The sequence below is a fragment of the Lissotriton vulgaris genome, chromosome 7 (genome assembly GCF_964263255.1).
Source record: "Lissotriton vulgaris chromosome 7, aLisVul1.2, whole genome shotgun sequence".
In the NCBI taxonomy this organism is placed as follows: Eukaryota; Metazoa; Chordata; class Amphibia; order Caudata; family Salamandridae; genus Lissotriton; species Lissotriton vulgaris.
The window spans coordinates 764386857-764406411 of NC_141695.1; the positions used below are offsets into that span (position 1 = coordinate 764386857).

The following is a 19555-nucleotide window of genomic DNA, read 5'->3' on the forward strand; positions in this document are numbered from 1 at the left end:
AATGCTATAAGAGGAGAAATAAGGAAGAGTGATAGAGGAAGCCTGAGCTACTCACTGTAGAATTGTCTAGAGGCATTTGATTTAAAGAAGAACTACAAATAAGCAAAAACTATTAATGGTTCATTTGGATAAAAGAAAAAGGATCCTAGGCTGGAGGTTAAGAGATAACATAATTTTCCTCTCCGCAAATAATTAGCATGATATTTTGCTCTCTAACCCCTGAAACCAGGACTCAATCAATACAGTTGTGTTTCATGTCCAGCAGTGGCACGATATACGCCCCTGAAGCCCCCACAGTGTGGGGGTGGGGGGCAAGCTCCAGGTGGAACCCTCAGCACAGTACCCTGGCATGAGAGCTCCTGATTGAGTCTGGAGGGGGCCCCTCCATGTACTTTGCAGGGGGCCCCCTCAAGTTTCGCTACACCACTGAACACGTGAGCACCAGTACACTGCCTGGCAGGATGCACAGTACGTGCGAGCACTCCATATTCTCTCTACTTTTGGACTCCCTGCTTTGAGATGTCCTACATTCTTGTATCACTCGGATATAACGACAGGCTGATGTAGCCTCCACCAAATTCATTTTGCATTGGCAATCTAATGTGTAGCATTGAAATTCCCACAGGAGTTCTTTGCTTGCTTGGTTATGTTTCTTTTTGGGGTTACTGTGGTATTCACCAGACTTCTTTTTCTTGATCTTCAGTGTGGGCGGGGGGGTGGTTACATGTTGGGTTGCTATATTGCATATTTTCTTGTTTTTAGGGGTTACACTGCTATGCATGCCGCAATGTGTTCTCTTATACGTACACGCACACAGACATTCACACATCTGAGAGCCTATGAGACACCCGGCTAGGAGTGCTGGTGCCTTAACCCAATGATTGTGTGATTGGGAAAATGACAGTGGGCTGGAAAACCCGTGCACGGGGTGGCAGGTTGTTTCTTATTTGCCTAGGCTTGGCATTAAACTTGATTTTCTGCAGGACACCCACTATGCACCTGGTTCATCTAACTCCTAATCATCAGCCTGGGGGGAGAACCGCTTCTTCGCTAATTATAGTTCCTATTCCAGAGCAGTGTTCATTGTGATTCACAGGAGCATTCCATCTGTCATGTTCGAAGTGATGTTGGATCCTGATGGTTGCTATCTTCTGGTCTCGGTCACTCTTGCTGCGAGGACCTTGCTGCTAGTCAATGTCAATGCTCCAAATTTGGATACTCCTGACATTTTTCATAAACTTTCCTCTCACATTAGACACCTGCTTACTGACTAAATTCTTATGGGTGGTGATTTTAAACTCATACTTCATCCTCTGCTTGACTCTAAGATATCTGGCCATGTTGCCAAGCTCCATGCATTGCAAGTGCACTCCAATATCTACCAGTCTTTTCACTTGATAGATGCCATGACCTCCAGAAACCCACATGGCAGAGATTATACTTTTTAATCCACCCCTTATAATACTTGGACGTGTATAGACCACTGGTATGTATTCCCTGTGCTTCAGCTTTTCTGGGTTGCCCACTACCCACTACCCTCTTACCTTATTAGATCATTCGCAGTTTCTACAGTCCCTGCAAGTCCCCTGCTTGACGCCACCCATGTCTTGACGCTTCCTCGCTAAAGCGCTACACGACGAAGTGTTTCGCGCCGTAGTTTGTGACAACATTATTGAACATTTTGCATTAAATGCCGAGACGATGTTGAGATATTTGGTCTTGTGGGAGATGTTTAAGGCATATAGCAAAGGTGTCTGTATTGCTAAGCATGCTTGGGTACTTAGCTTCATTAGGAAGGAGCGGGCTGCTGTGGAGGCAATGTTGCGAGCTCTGGATTTATAGATTATGTCAGCCGGTCCCAACATATCAATACATACACTGCCACTCTGCTGCGGGTAGCTCAAGAATTTGGGGACCGTGAGGTTAAGTTTATGAGTAAATAGGCTATGGGGAAGGTCAGAGACCTGGGCAAACCCTGGCTAAGCTCCTCACCCTGCACCTGGATGATGGTTCTTTGACTGCTGACAGTCTGACAATCTTTACTGAGTTCATCTCATACTATTCACATTGCGTGGGGAGGTGGCAGAAGAGGCACTTGTAGACTATTAGGCCATAGATGCCCTTAGTGGCACCCGGGCCTGAGGTTGGATGGTTTTATAGGCGACTTTTATAAAGCGTACAAGGTAGTACTAGTCCCACTTAAGGTCCATGCCAAATCTCTCAAACAGGGAACGCTTTTACTTAAGCCAGACAAATCCCCACTGCTACGCTCTTCCTACAGGCCATTGTCAATGTTGAATCATGGAAATAAATCTCTGGCTAAGGTTCTCGCCACATGACTCTTTCTACTTATGGCCAGCATCATATCTCCTCTGCAGTCGGGGTTTGTCCTGAACAGTTCTACTTCCGTGAACCTACGAACAGTGTTCACTGTCATAAATCAGATTTCTCCAGACTTCCGAGCGGCCGCTGTACTGCTGGATGCCGAGAAGGGGTTTGACTCCCTTGAGTGATTCTTTTTACATACTACTTTGTGGAAGCTGGGTATTCCTAAAGGCTTCTGAGACCTTGTCACACTGCTCTACACTGCTCCCTTAGCTCATCTTAGATTAAATGGGGCCTTGATGGACCAATTCTTGCTGACACAGGGTACCCAACAGGGGTGCCCACTCTCCCCCTTATTATTCATCATTGTGATGGATCCCCTAGTCCAACATTTTTAGGAACGCCACCTAGACCGAGGACTGCAATTCCATCAGGGTCCTCTTCTCGCTTCTCTGTATGAAGATGACATACTGCTATTTGTAAACCAACTTGAGGCTAATCTCCTCCCTTTGATACAGGAAATCATCCGTTTCTGTGTTTTTTCCGGGATTTCCATAAATTGGGGAAATTCTGAGATGCTCCTGTTGATGGACGCTACTGTCCCTTGCACCATAGAAATACCCTTGTAGTGGTGCACGGACCCGTTGAAATACCATACCATGTATTTACATTGGTGCAGCGCAGAAGTCATTCGTCTTATTATGAATATACTATAGATAAGCTTTCAGCCTATATTGAGCACTGTATCTGGCTGCCCTTGGATATAACAGGAAGAATAGCTATAATTAAAATGGTAGTGCTACCCTGTTTTTATATCTATTTCCTAATATCCCGATAGCCCTGACACTCTGTCTTTTTTAACACCCTGCGCAGTAAGCTCATATGAATGGTCTGGATGGACAAACACCCCTATTAGTTGGCACCCAGTGACTTTACCTTATGCAAGTGGTGGGTTCAGGGTACCAGATTTTTCACTCCTCTACCTTGTTGCTCAGGCGCATTTTGCATATTTTGGTACTATCCAGATGCAGATGTAATTTCTTAAACCAGAATGGATGCAGGCCCTCCCACTGACCCTTTCGACCGCTATACCACAGGGCTTGATCAGTGTCCTTGCCAAGATTCGGACACTCCCCACTACGTACGAGGCCTTGACCAAACTTCTGCACTATTTAGGTTTCCGTATGATATACTCCCCTCATATCCCCCTTCCCAATAATAACTGGCTTCAAGTGACCAGGGAGACATTGACTCAACGTACGTTAATTACCTGTCAGCTCTATTCGGTGGGAGACCTTTTTCCTGCAACTGTGTTGTGGCCTGTATCTTCCTTGGTGGAAGGACATGTGGTGTCCTCTATGGACAGGTTTATCCTACATCGTCTACACATCATGAATAGTGCCACACTTCCCTCTTCCCCTAGGGGCCAGTTGACTTCCCTCCACCCACTATGATACTGACGGCCCCAGATGGTGTCCATCTTTTCTCTATCACAGGTCTCTAGATCTGCGAACGATCGGGATGGAAAGGGTAAGGGCCACCAGGAGAAAGGACTTAGGGAGCCCCCTGCTGCCTGATGAAACATGGTACTATTGCTGCGAGCAGATGCGACAGATTTCCGATAACGATCGCCACAAGCTGTGGCTAGAGCCGATCCTGCCAGGTTGCACTTCTGCCACAGATGCACACAGGGACATGCTGACCATGGAATTACTTCCTTATCCTCACTTTCTGGGAGGCAGTCCACTCCACATTTTACGTATAATAGAACACACACTCACTCCAAGCTCATTACTGGCCCTACTGGGTGTAGTGGTGCCTCCATTCCTACCGTGGAGGTGTAGATTCGAAACCTTGTGTACTGTGTGACTACAAGTGAAATATATGTGTCTGTGTAACCCCCTACCTCGAGACTAAGGGAAATATGGCAGCCATTAATTATCTGTTGATTTCATCCTCGGACGCTGCTTACACTGAGGAGGACTGATCTATGATTTAAGGACCAGATCCAGAGGATTTATCTGTATGTGTTTCTGTGGAATGCTCCTACTGTGTATAGAGCTGTGATTTGCCTACATGTACCTTTTTTGGTTTCCCTATATAAACAACTGTCTGTCCCTCTGACTACTTTTTTCCCTCTCTGATATTGTTTATTAACCTCTTTATTGAATATTTTTTCTTGTGCGATTGCATGTGTACATTATTGCACCCCTCGATTGTTTGCATCTCATTTCTGTAATATTATGATTGATATACAACTGTCATAAATAAAGTTTTAAAGAAAAAAACTCCATGCCTATTTAAGACCTATTGCTGCCATGTATAGCCTCTATATAAGGTAAATTAATTTATAAATCCTTTCAGGAACATTTTGGTTGGTATCACGCATTCGATGGCTACCTTATTGATTTTTGCATTACTATAAGGGTGTGAGCAGTTGGTAATGCTACTTTCCTTTTTGTGCTGTGCCATCGATGATTGAATTGATTGTTGACCATTGGCAGGAGTGATTTGGCACCTATGTGGACCAAAACAATAGTGAAGTTGTTCCCTGGAGTCTCCTGTCTTACATATTGCTGCCCTTCCAAGATCTTACAAGGTGCTTACCAGGGCTGCCCCTCATGTCTTTTTAACTGATGGTAGTGGTCCTGAGCTACCTCTTTTTGTTTGTTACTGTTTTTTGAGGAGTTAAGCTTAACATGTCATCCTATGACTCAGGAGTTGAAAGATTTCTCCCTCATGATGATCCCTTAGTTATATTGTTTTTTCTCAGATGTTCTTTTACTTAACTCAGGGGTGCTTATTAGGTTGGCCTGAGAAGAAGAGGGCACAATGAGGAGACTAAGGGATTTGGACATGGGGCAGGGGGTTCAGCCTTGATTGTTGAAATTCCTATATTGGTCCTTGCACCACCAGTAGCACTTGATTTGCCAGTGTGTTGTGCCTTCCATCCTGCTCTTTTATGGACGGGTGCATGAAGTACTGAATCAGGGTTCACAACTTGAGTTCACATAACATATCATGTATTTGTGGGGAGCACATTCACCCTGAGGTATGTCCTGGCACAGACGAGGCAGATGTTTGCTGTTGCCTAGCCCACTAATACTTGTTTTGTCTTCATCTTAGGATGAAGGGCTAAGTGTACCCACAAAGATTGGGGCCCGGGACCATGAGGTCGAACGCAGATTAGTGGATGCATTGGTCCCCTGAGCCACCAGCCCCAGCTCAATTTGTTTGTTCTGTTTCAGTGATCCCTGGTATCTTCTTTGGGTTCCCTCAATGTATGAATTACTGGACATCTTGTAGTAGCGTTGTCACTGCCTGCTTTTTGGGTGGCAACCGTTGCATCTGGCAATAACAGGTTGCTTCAGTGGAATAAGTGCTATCTCTCCCAAGCACTATCATCTTCTGGTTTGAGTCTAAGTTCTGGCATTACCCTTTCAGACCTTCTGCTACCTCATGTCAGTATTTTATGGAGCATAACAGCAAAACAAAAGGTCAAAGGGCACTCTGTTCTGTTGACTGTTTTTCTGCTGCAGTGTTTTTGCTTTCCTGTGCAGTGACTTTAATCACCTTTCTTAATTGATTGCCCTTCTTCTTGTTCTTCATCCTTCATCTAGAGTCAATTTGGGATGATGGGACCTTAATTAATGATGTTGCTGCCTGCAGGTCTGCTGGTGCACCTCACAGTTTGGTCATTGTCTGCAATGGTGTACATTTGTGAGACGATTTTGGATGTAGGATTTGCTGCCTTGCTGTTTACTCTGTGACAATTGCCATTTAGGCTTCTACTATTTTTATTATGTGCCCGCTTGCAGATTAATGTATCTCTTTTAGTAGAGTGTGAAGCTTTAGACATGCAGAGAAATGTTAGTATCATGTCTGCTTCCTATATAGTCTGACATATTTTATTGTTTAGGTCTCGCATGGCGATAGCAGCGCATGTGCTGCTCTCGCCTTACGAATGCCTTTTGCACGTGATTCTTGAAAGCCTTACATGCATCATAGGGATGAACAAAGACGACTGCTCTCGCCATTTGTCCAAACCTAACACCAGACACCGGACCGTGGACAGTCCGACGCCATCTTGTGGCAATAGCTTTCTATTGTCATGGCAACCAAGCTTCTTATCAGAAGCTTTGTCATACTGCCTTGTTTTCACTGGCCTGTTTCGAATACTCCGTTTGGCCCGCCTTACAAATAGCTGCTTTTGGTTTTGTTCTGTATGGCGTTTTTAATTTAGCAGTTCCTTCTTGCTGTGGAGAACGTAGTTACCAGTTTTCCATGGAGCTCGTCATTTCCTTTGTGGTGAACCGGAAGCTTTTCCTGAAAGCAGTTAAACCCTGGTTCACTTTGCCATTTTGGGAAAGAACACTTCATTTCCTTCTCTAAAATGACTAAATACGGGTACATGATTGCGTGAATCCTCTCCATCTAGCATAAGGCAGAGATAAATGCGTCTCTTAATTAGTTTGATTTTTGGGAGTATATAGTGTTAGTTAAGACACAGACCGGAACTGACTTCGATTTCGAAACACCTCTCTCCTTGTGTCGTTCCATGACAGAGTGTATTTACAAATTGCAAACATGGTGCCACGCCACAGGCTCCTGGAAAAAAAAAAGTGTTAGAGATCAGAGAGCACAAGAAAAATTAGGGAGGGATTAACAGATATAAGGAAGCCTATTACCTCCACACATACACAAGAAGTCATTGCCGTAAATGTTTGTTTACTTGTCACAGTTGTTTATTTTATGGTGCATAAATCCAATCTCACCTCATGGCCTGTATAGCTCCATTGACGTCTGCTCCTGTCCCCTGTTTGTCCTGCCCCCAAGTCCCGCACCCCTCACTCTTATTTGTGGTCAATGGTTTTCTGGGTAATATCTTTGGAATAATGACCTTGAGAGTTTCACACGATGGTCATTTCAGCATATTAGAGAAAGAAACTGTTGATAAGCAGATAAACAGCCAAGGGAAATACAGTTAAAGGTAGAAGTGTGACTGGAATGTGTAAAAGGTTAAGTTGATTAGAAGTGAGAGGGATATGAAGTCCAAAACAACCTCAGATGCACCTTGGGGGAATAGAGAAGACAAAAGTAGTGGGGTACAAAAACAGCCAGATATTTACTTGGAGCTAAGGGGAATTCAGAAGCTTCATTGATACATTTTCAAGGAGAACATAAAGATAAACAAGTGTGAAGGTAGTCCAAGAGTGATAACTGGATAGTGTGAGATGTTTCATCAAGGTTGATACTCTACATGGTAGTCAAAAGAAAACAGATAAGACAGAGAGGTGTCAGGTCAATGTGAGAGACTCCTCTTTTACATGTAACAAGGTACCTCCAAATAAAATGATTTTTCAAAGCTAGGAATCGTAAGCTGGCATGTCACAGGACAACTATTCTTTAATTGTTCAACCTGCCTTCTGAACAAAACAAAGCTTCTGCCTGCCATTGTTTGGTGTGTGCCTAGATGATTATCTCTTTGTAAGCTTCAGAAAATACTGAAATATCCTCCCCTATACCATTGCTTTGGGCCTTTTCACTGTGGTGTTGGTGGAATATAAATTATCCAAATAGTTTTCTCCCCATTAACCTGAAAACTGTGTACAGGAAATCTGTTCTACAAGAAAGATAACAAGATACCTAGTAAATATGGCACTTGTGAAATACTGTACAACATGTTGACTTCCTGCTATTAATCACCTTTTAGTCCATCATAAACAGCAACTCTAGAGATGTTTTTCAATTTCCGATCATCAGACCTTTGGTATCCTGCCCACAAGAATTCATAACGGTCCTGCAAAGCTACTTTTTATTCGGCGGTGGTGGAAGTATCTTCTATTCAAGCAATTTAAGCAATATAATGACAGTTACATATGGAGCCTAATGTAAGATCAGTTCCTCCTACTTCCTCAGTTGGAAACGCACAGCTTAACTTTTAAAGTACATTTTTTTCTTCTCCAGCAATAGCGCTCTCATAATGAGATGCTTTGAATACTTTCCTATTACAGGCTGCGAATCCATGTAACAGCGGTACTAAAGGCTTGCATTTTGATAGAAAAGCTTAGTCTATCTACTATATTGTTTGTGTGTTCAGGGCAGCAACTTTGGGTGATGAGCTTAAGCTCTGAATCCTTTCCTTGCACAGGTTGTTAGAAGGTAGCCCTTGATGGGAGAACTGCATTTTCCAACATATACCACCTTTACGTTTGCTTAAGTGCATAACCTGTCGCTCTACTTTTGAAAATAAACTTTTGTGAGATTCTTTCTAATGAGAATTTTCCCACTTGCCTCTATTTAAGATTGTCTTTTTCTCACTTGGAAGGGTCTCCGGGTTGAAGGGCCATGGGAATATTTTACTTTGTACCAGTGGTTTAACGAAACTTGAGGGCCCCCCCTGCAAAGTACATGGAGGGGTCCCTCCGGACTTAATCAGGAGCTCTCATGCCAGGGTAATGTGCTGAGGGCCCCATCTGGAGCTTCAGAGGCGTATGTTATGCCACTGCTGGACATGAAAGACAACTGTATTGATTGAGTCCTGGTTTCAGGGGTTAGAGAGCAAAATATCATGTTTACTTATTTGCAGAGAGGACATTTATATTATCTCTTAACCTCCAGCCTAGGATCCTTTTTCTTTTATCCAAATGAACCATTAATCATTTTTGCATATTTGTAGGTCTTCTTTCAATCAAATGCCTGTAGACAATTCCTCAGTGAGTAGCTCAGGCATCCTCTATCACTCTTCCTTATTTCTCTTCTCATAGCATTGCCACCTTCACTTGCTCCATTATCCCTGAGTGTGTGGCCATTGGTATCAACTTTCCATGCAGTAAGATGTAGGTGTCGGCCCTAACATCTTATTCAAAGTAGGTTTAACTATTATAACCTTTATTTGCTGGAATTCATCATGCTATTCATTTTTTCGTAGATACTCTTGCACTTTCCTTCTCCAGCTACTGATTGTCCCAAATGAATGTTGAACGTTCTTATAATTTGTTTTATGGAGAAAGAGTCATCACGCCCATCTACTTTATTTTTCGGTTCTACTTGGGCCCCGCACACAATACTCCAAATATGACCGAAACGTTTGTCATTAATCCTCACCCTCTTGGTGCTTGTATGTGTACAGTGCCTCCAGAGAATTTACTGAAGACACACATTACGCCCCAGTGCATTCTTAGAATGTGGGTAAGACCCACAATGGGTCTTGAGCGAAAGGACCAACCCCACAGCGTTCTTGGGTTCTCCATCTTAAACACTTAACATCCACCTATCATTTCCATAGGCTCTACATTGCTATCTATCAGTGTGAGCATGGCTAGTGTGCCCAACATCAAAGTTAAAACTACCTGCTTTCTGTATATTTGCCAGCGTCCCAAATAACCCCCAACTAGTGTCAGAGCCTCCATATGCCCAATAGCATCTTAGAAAAATCATTATTAGTATTCCTGAACTCCCCCATGATCCATGGCAGCATCATTTAGATTCCAGCAACAAAGTGACCATGTCTTCTGTCATTCATTGGTATTATTGCTAGCAGCCCCAGTTTATGTGTCTGTATTATCACAGTCCCATGGATCAGCTTCTACATAATCTAGAGGTAATGCTTAGTACTTGCAACGGCCATGGTATCCCTGCCAAAACATAGTAGTGTCCCAATAATCTGCTCCAGCAACCCACACATTACCTATGGTTGGAGAAAATATCTCCAGTATTTTCAGCATTTGTGGTTGCACATGCCAAGAGATTATTGACAGATTACCCCCCTCCCAAAATAAATCCAGTGGCCATATCAGAGTTTTTCGTTGGACTAACAGTGTTATTGAATACTGAGAGTGCAAGGTGCCTATAACAGCTGATATAACATAACACGGCCAAAACAGTATCCTCCATGCCTATCCAAATATTGCCAGTGCCAGGCGTAAGCAAAAGAGATGATACGAACCAGCTGCAAAGCATTGAATTGACTGTCACCACTATAAATAGTCAATCAGGGATTGAGGCCTTCAGTGGACAGCTACACCACACTGGGGATACCCAATAATCCCTCCGGAGTCTGGGTAAATACTATGTAACACAGCCCTCTAAAGCAGTTCATGGACACTTCACTGAAATGGACGCGTTCTCTAACCAGACTAGTAGAACTAATATTCAGTATCACGACAACGAGATAGAAATACTGATGAGAAATATAACAAATCTGAAAAATACTTTATTCAAGCAATGGCTGAATGTTTTCACCGTAGGAATCAAATGTCAGAAGAGGGCTGAGTTACAAACCCTTCTTAGTGTATTTTTATGTCTTTTATACACAAGTTCTGGGCTGGCACACAGCTGAATCTGCCTGGTGGTGTGACATAAAAGGGAGCCAAGTATGTTTTTAAGGGGTCCTGAACTTTGATTGGTTCTTGCAAAATGGAGCGTTTTGGCGTTTGGCTTCTGCGCTGAGAGTACCAAATCTCCTTCAGTACCAGAAAAAAAAAATCACTAACTTCCCTTGGTATGCTGACCTCCGCTCTAACAAACACATTCGGAGAATGCACAGTTTCTGAAAACAGGCGTCCACACTGATAGAGAGGGCGAGAAATGCTTATTGCTTGAGGAAGGCAAGAGGGACTAATGCCACCCACTGCCCACTACTAGGCTCGGAAGCAGACTCACCTGACCTGAGGACTGGGCCTGGCCTGGCCTGTTGCAGCTTCAGAGGTAGGCATGAGCGCACCATTAAATTAATGATAAGCCTCTGAGGCCCAGCCGGGGCCCAGGCGTGCGTGCAATTTATTAAGAGGCCGGGCATGCCATGCGCACCATTTAATTCTGGATGAAGTGAGGGGGGCCCTGGAGCGTGGGGGGTCCCCTGCAACGCGGGGGCTGTGGGGGCCTGCATTACGCCCCTGCTTCGTACATCTTGGCGTTAACATTGCTGAACAGGGCTGTGAAGCTAAATTCTTTTCATGACATGCATGACTGGTGACATGAAGAAGACTTTCTGACTAATCTCGTGAGGAGTGAATTTATTGCCTTTTTCACAATCCTATCACTGGACTTTGGGAATGGCCAATCCTTTGGCAACAGCGCCTTCATGGATGGAATTTTTCTTTCCTGTCAGAGGGAATTTAAAATTCCATGAAGCAGGAAAAAGTCCTTCAGAAATGCCCCGGCCCTCTTGCCTTATTAGTAAACTAAACTTCAATCTTGATCTCTTAAGGTCTGACTAACTTTTTCTTTGCTTAGTGCCTCAGTGACTAGTTCCTAGGTGGCAAACTCATTGATGAGCTCAATACTAATGAGTCTGTCACCTCAGCTCTTGTTTGTCCCAGGAAGACACTCATTAATGAGGAACATGCTGATATACCCTTTTTGCTGCAAATGGTGTCTTCCACATCTAGTGTTCCTTACATGCAATAAAGAGACCTGTCATATACTGCTGGTTAATTGGAGGACTTTATGCAAGTTCACAACTGAAGGTCCCAACTAACTATACCCTATGACTGCTTCTTTACATCTCACTATCAATGTTGGATATGGGATGGCGGCAATGCTTAATTTGTGCCGGTGTTAGGCACCGGTACTTTCGTGTAAACACCCCAAAAAATTATGATAGTCCACCACATGGCGGCGCTGTCTGTCCATTTTTCTTAACGAAATATGTCAGTAGAGCCTATGCCAATTAACATACTTTTGAAACAATAATAAAATCAACAAGCCGATTCCATTATTACAATATTCGGTGACCTGTAAATGTCCAAAATTACCCTCTTGTAGGAGGAAGATGTTAGGAGGTAAAGCAAACATTGCCATTCAGGCAGTGCTAACTTGGGTAGAAATGACCTTTGGCCCTGGCATTTATCTATTTATTTATTTTTTTACAAATAAGGCATTGAATATTAGTAACAAAGTCCATCCCTTCTGATCTTTCCACTTTTTCTTCACTCTCCAGCCATGCCAGCTCAGGACAACAACTATAAACATAATTCAGGTTGGCAGCCCAGTGAGTAACCAGCTAAGTATGCTTGTGATCTTAAGAAACAAGTATTTGCAATGCAATAGGTCTCGCATTTACGCGAGTTTAAGCTATTGTCATTGTAAATGACAATGCCTTTTATTTATGTTTTAAAAGTCAAAACATTAATAAAATAAAAGGCATTGCCATTTACAATGCCATTATCTCAAACTCGCGTTAATGTGAGACCTATTGCATTGCAACTGCTTGTTTTAGTATGACACTTTTATAACAATGAGTGCTTACTGTGTAAGCTGAAATGTTTATTATTGTTTTTAGTTACAGGACTATAAAATCTACATGTGAATCAAGATGACACACTTATAGTCATGTTTGTTTAGTCTTGTTACTTTAATGTCTGCAAGCACTGTGTTTATTTTATAAATGTGAGATAAAATCAGCAATCAGATACTAGAAAAACCTAGCTATCTGACCATATGGTAGAGTGGCTATGAGCGCTAGCACTATCAAGCCAGAGGTCACGCTGATTTGCAGCAACAACCCGCCTCGGTGGCAGGCAGCTCCAGGAGTGGTATAGGGAATTGTCCTTCAGCCTTGCAATGCTTATTCTCAGGCAAACGCTGTTATAGAGAATAGCTAAACAGCTATTTTATACCGAGAGACAGTATGCTGTGCGACCCAATCTCAGAAACTCACTGTATAAGATTGCTATGAATTGCTTCTGTTAAAATTTAGCACAGTTCTTAGAAGTAGTTGGACGGTGCTAGGATGCTGGAAACTTAATAACCATGTTAAAATGTTCATATTGTTTTTGCTGCCCATGTCATGCATTACTGTATTTATTTCCACATTCTGTGTGGTTCCCGTTCATATTTTATGCACTGAGGTTGGGTTTTAGAAATAAACATTTTAAAGTATAGCTTCTGTTTTAGTGCTATTTTGAAGGTGTTATTCATTTACAAAAGAGGGGTTGGAGTTCCACTGCTTCTCTGAATTCATCTAGTGGGACTGGTTGTGACCAGAAAATAGTTTTGGCACATTACCTCCTCGTAAGTCTTCCTCGCCACATGATTTACATAGTGAGCTTTAGCTCCACAACAGAACCCTCCAAAGCAAAAAGAAACCACCTCCCACCCCCTCCCAACATGGCCGACCAGTCCCACCTGACCTCTATAAGAGGCGGGCCGGCCCAACCAATCAGCCTGTTTTTTTTGTTCTGCACGAGGCACTGCTGGGCTCGGTACCCGGTGGGGGAGTTTGACCCACTGGTGGGTAGGGCAGGCCCGGGGGCAGTGGTCTGGCCCGGGAGCGGGGTACGGTCCCTCGGCGGATCTGGGGTGCGATTTAGTCCGGGGTCCGGGTTAGTCGCGCCTTGGGGCCTTTTCCATTCATGGAGTCCCGCTCTGCTTCCCTGGGCAATTGCATGCTTTTTCCCCACATTCGGCCCCCACAATGCTTTGGATGCCTGGCCTCCTCCTCGGGGGTGTCCGGGACTAAGGAGCTATAGCTCATAAGTTAGTCGTGTGCCTTTGGTGCGGACTGCCCTCACAGACCACGGGTCGACTCCTGCCGATGCAGTTGTGGTGTCCCAAGGTGAATGTTTCACCTCAGGGGGTTAGACGGGATGAGTCTACAGCTGCTGGCGTCCAAGCGCCTTGTGCCCTTGCGGGGGTGTAGTACGCTGGTCTTGTCTCAAGTTGCGCTACTGGGTAGTGTGACAGGACCCCTACGCGGGGAGGGCACACTTACTTAGTGTTTCGCTCCGGTTTGGAGCTTGCATTTGCCTCCCCCGGCGGCGGGGGTTGTTCCCGGGGTTTCCCTGGGGGCGTTCTCTGCGCAAGTCTCCGGGATCCCTTCCTCTACCTACGCCCGTTGACCCGCCCTTGCAGGGGTGGGGTCCTTCGGCCATTCCACCCGGATGTCAGGGTGTCGGTCGGGGCGGTCAGGTTTTGGCTCCCGGGCCCGGGTGTCGGTTTTCCGGTCTCGTACTGGTACCGCCGCTCCAATATTCGCCCCTGGTTCCTAGCTTTCGGCCCTCTCACTCCTGGGGGTTCCCTGGGGGGGAAGGGGGCTGTCGCCGCCGTTGCGTCCCGTCTTGGGCCGTGGCTGTCGCGGTTCCTGGGATCTTCGGGCTGGCTGGCCGGTGACCGGTCTTGCTGGTATTGCGGTCTTTCCACGGGGTCCCCCCCTTCCCGACGGGTTCGGATGCCACCTCCTTCCCTTGTCTATTCTGTGGACCTTGGGTTGGCCTGGGAGGCCGGACTGCGAGTGGGGGTCCCCACTCTCGGTTGCGGGTGCCGCTGTTGGGCTGGCCTTCTGACCCGGGGGTTGGCCCGGTGCTCATGACCCGCCTGGTGGATCTTCTTCGCCGGGAGGGAGTCCTGGGGTTCCCTGTCTGGGCAATTGATCCAGCCCGGCCTCATCTTTTTCGTGGGTGAGGCATCACGTCAGGCGGGGTCTCTCCTCCGTCGGCTCCCTGTTCTATGTGCGGTGGTCCCTTCGGTTCCTGTCTCGGGCTCGTCCTCCTTCGGGGGTCGGGTGCCTGGACCCGGTACTTCCCTCTGGCTCTGTCAGGGGGGGGGGGGGGGCCATCCTTTGGCGCCGGGTCGTTTGGGGGCCGTTGGGTTCTCCGGCGGTCGCGCAGCTCCTCGTGCTTCGGGTGTGGCTGGCAGTCCTCCTGGCCTGCCGCCTTGGCACCTAGGCAGCGATGTCCCCATGTATGGGCCGTACTCACTTCGGCTACTCATATACAACAGTTGGGACGATTCTGAGGAGACTGGCGTGGCCCCTGCGCAAGGTGGACTTGCATGTTCGTGAGGCGTTCCATATAACGGGTCAGTCGCCCTGGAAGGGTCGGTTTCGCCGGTCCTGTCCCTTCGGGCCATCCTTCCCCCGGGGGCCGGATCTGTGACGGCTCGGCTATGTCGGATCTTCCTTCGTTGCCTTGTCCCGCCCTGTCCCGGTGGTGTTTCGGCGCCTGGTGCCGCGGCTCGGTCTGCCTCCGGGGGATCGGGTCTGGGTGGGGGACGCGACCCTCCGGCCCCGGCTCTACTCCTCCTTCCGGGTCCTTATTGCCCGGTCGTTCGCGTGACCTTTCAGTCTGATGTACGCGTTTCCCCCGTGCCCTCTAATTTCGCGGATCCTCGGCTGGATTCGCTTGGACAGGGCTGGGGTGCTCCTGGGTGCTCGACCCGGCTGCGCATGGACTTGTGTTTGGGGTGATGTGCCGGGCACCCGCGCGTGGTTGCCACGCATGTCCTGGGGCATTCCTGTTTTTTGGCTCCCGGCGGGGTCCTCCGCCCCGGGTTCCCTCCCCTTTGGCCGAGCTGGCGATTCGAGCCACCTGGCCGATCCCGGATCTTCCCGTACAGTGATGGGGTCCCCCGCTCTTGGCGCCGATGTTGAGCCGGCTCTTGTCGGCTGGCCTGCCTCCTTGTGCAGGCCTGGTCTGGAGCAGAGGAGGCTGCTTGCTCGGGGGTGGTGGCTTTGCTGCTGGGTTCCCGCGATTGTTCCTATGCTCGCTCCGGCGGCACGTCTACATGATTTGGAACGATACTGAGAGGATTGCTGCGGCTCCGGCGCAAGGAGGTCACGCGAGTTCGTGGAGCGCTCCATGTTAGTGGAGCGGTGTGGCTCAGGATTGGAGGGGCAGTCCCGGTAGCTGAGATGGTCCTGGACCAGGGTTCAATTCCCCGCCTCGGTGGGTCTTGGGCTTCAATACTTCCTTGGACTCGTGAATTCTCATGCCGGTGCCTACTCGTCTCACGTGTTCACACGCTGCAACTCTGGGCAGATGCTTGCCTAAATCTCCACTTGGGCCCCTTGCGGCGGGAGGCCTGGCTCACGCCTTGTAGCCTGCTGGGGTTATCTCACAGGGGTATACCAGGTCGGGTTCCCAAGGCCCGCACCTTGAAGCCTTTGGGTGATACGTGCGCTAGGCACATCGCAATACTCTTGCATACCCCCTCTCTCATTCTACGAGCTCTTCGGGGTCCGCCCTTTCGTGCCCCGGCCCTCGGTGGCTCTGCGGTTCCTCGCCTGTCAGGTTTCCATGGTGGCGATGGTGTCTGCTGGGCGGATGGACGTGCGGGGGTCGTTCCTCCGCTCCCCGCCCTTCTTGCGGGTTTGGCCGGCGGGGTTGTTCCGCCGGCTTGTCCCCCGTGTCCTTCCCGGGGTCCCTTCCCTGGGGCCTCGGACTCAGGTGGTATCTTTACCGCTTTTTCCGGCCAACGTGGTCCCTCCCTTGTCCGGGCTGGTTGTTCGGCGTGCTGTTTTGGCTTCTCTTAGCCGCACGTTTTATTCCTTTCCCGGTGGGATGACCTGTGTTATGCCTTTTGGGCCCGGTTCGTTCGGGCCGCTAGCCCTCGTTCCTCCTTGGCTCGCGGGCTTCATCAGGTAGGCATCCTTCCCTACGCCTCGCTGGGTTCGGTGGATCCGGCGGGGGCCCTGGGTCGGTCCGCGAGGTGTGGCTCTGTTCCCTGGGCCCCCTTCGTGGGTGTCTCCTCTGTGGAGTATTGGTCTGACTTCGGCGTGGTCGTCACCCGCCTGGTGGGTGGGTCTCTAGCAGTCCCGGGGGGACTTCGCTGGGGCCGTTCTGAGTGCTGGAGCTGCGACTCCTGGTTGGCCTCCTTTTCCTGGAGGTCTTGATTTCAGGTTTCCTGTGGGACCTGTTTTCTTTTCAGTTGTTTGCATCAACCTTGGGTTGGTTTCTCTGCATCACCATGTGGTGTTGTGGTTATGGTGGTCAATGAAGCCTTGTTGGCTTGGGTATTTGCTCACTATGTAAATCATGTGGCGAGAAAGACTTACGAGGAGGTAATGCCCCGGTTACTTACCGGTAATCTTCATTACTCCGAGTATAGTCTTCCTCGCCACATGAGTTCCCTCCCCCCCTCCCTGTCTGGCTATCGGCTTCATTGTTTGCTTGGTAGATCAGGCTGATTGGTTGGGCCGGCCCGCCTCTTATAGAGGTCAGGTGGGACTGGTCGGCCATGTTGGGAGGGGGTGGGAGGTGGTTTCTTTTTGCTTTGGAGGGTTCTGTTGTGGAGCTAAAGCTCACTATGTAAATCATGTGGCGAGGAAGACTATACTCGGAGTAATGAAGATTACCGGTAAGTAACCGGGGCATTACTGCTCAAGGGGTAGTTTACAGGTCGCAGTCCGATGTGATTTCTAATTTGTATTCTCACATTGAATTAAGTTCTTGAACCAGTGGTTAGAAATCTGACCCCTACAGCACTGGGGCGAGTGGGGGTAGCAGATTATGTTAGTCTAGCACTACTGTTTTGCACTCTAACCTTGAAGGGGCTCTTTGTATCTGGCCTGTTTGCTAGTTTGTAGTTCTAGGGTGTGTGTTCCTGCCTCCATCTCAAACTATAATCATGTTTACACCCTTTGGCGTATTTTTGCTACTGGCATTTTGGTTCACTTTTACCGTATCCAAGTGACCTGGTTTGTTCGAAGCTTTCTTACCCATGCTCTATGATATATATATATATTTTTATTTATTTATTTATTTATTTATTTCGGCCAGTTTTGGCCATAAAAGACACATATACACGTTAAAATGCAGAGGATCATAGCAACATACATACAACAACATTTTCAGTCAGCAAATTTAAAATATAGTGCAAGAAATAGTTTTTACCACCTCAATTTAAAACACATTTCATTTTGGCTGCAAATTTTTGTAAACATATACAGAGGTCCTACTCAGAGTATCTGACCATGTTTCCTGCGAGTAATGTAAACAGAGTAGAGGAACCTGCTTATGCTAAATACAATGAACTGGGTTGTATTGCTTTTTATGATCCTATATGCTATAGAACAGGATCTGGTTCCTAAAAGGGTGCACATGGGTTTTAACCATTTCTTTCGAGCCTTCATGTAGGCACTACATATAAACAGCATATGAACCTCATTCTCCATACAGGGGTTTAAGCACATGGGACAACACCCGCTTTTGACATTCAATTCTCCCAGTCTTTTCTCTGACCATCGTTCTGTATTATAGTTCAGCATAGCATGAGGATCCCATATCTAAACTTCAAATAAAGGGACTTTGCAATAGGTGGCTCTATTTCATCCAAAAATGATTCGAAGCGAAATTCATCCTTAAAGGATAGAAAATCTTGAATTGCAGACCCAACTCTACCTCCATGTACGAGCTTGTCACTCATGTGAGACCAAAAGGCTCGTTTTACTATTAATTTAGAAGAGGCCGGTAGATTATCAGGATTCTCCCACATTGAGTACAGGCCCAGGAGAGTAAACCATTTTTTAATATGTACAAGCCACTGAATGGAATTAAAAGAGTCAAGGTTCAGCAATTCTTGTAGACCATTTCTGTACTCTAACAGTTCTGGGGTGGTCGATAACCTAACCCAAAACATTAATGGTCTTAAAATGGCAAAATAATCTGTTCTTTTAAAGTTCAGATCAAGCTGGAGGGGTATTAAGGGTGTACTATTTGGGACCCTTACAATGGCTCTCATGAATTTATTGTCCAAGCCCTGAAAGCTATCTCTTGCCCAAGGTCCCCATATCTCCGCTCCATACAACACAGCAGATTGGATTTTGAATTTAAAAAGTTCTAAAACAGGGGTTACACTCTTGCTTGTGCTAGCGTTCAATCTACATATGATTGGCTTAACGTTGTGGGCATATGATATCTTACTTTTCTCAATTTGGGCTTTCCAACTTAGTTTTGAATCAAGTGCAACACCCAAATAAGAAAAGTTTTCCACAGTTCCTAATTTCTGGCCATTGAAAGTCAAAAACCCTCTGTCTGGTTTGCTGGGATTTAATGCCATACATTTCGTTTTATCTGCATTTATTTCCAAACCCTTTTTCATGCAATATCGGCTAAAAGAGTTTAGGAGTGCCTGGAGTCCCTTCTTGGTCTGAGATATAAGAATGGTATCGTCCGCGAAGAGCAACGCAGGCACCCTCTCTCCATTGAGCTGCGGGGAATCATTAATACAACCATTCAAATAATCTGGAGCATCATTAACAAACAAAGAAAACAAGGTAGGGGCCAAGACGCACCCTTGGCAAACCCCACGTTCAATAGGAATATTACGCGTCAGTTCACCATTTGGACCCCACCTGATGTTTGCATAGTTTCCAGCATGCAGCTCAACTATTTGTGCCAAAAGACACCCTGGTAGGCCTACTTCACTTTAGGTTTTCCAGAGCAAGCTGCGAGGGACAAGGTCGAATGCAGCTCTCAGATCAACGAAAGCTACATACAAATGACCTTTC

General features: G+C 46.6%; 1 non-coding gene across 1 annotated transcript; it reads left to right on the top strand.

The window, feature by feature from the left end:
• Nucleotides 1-15018: 15018 nt before the first annotated feature.
• LOC147702373 (U6 spliceosomal RNA) lies at nt 15019-15125 on the top strand. Its single transcript, XR_015298502.1, has one exon. It is a non-coding gene; the product is annotated as a U6 spliceosomal RNA (small nuclear RNA).
• The last annotated feature ends 4430 nt before the right edge of the window (nt 15126-19555 follow it).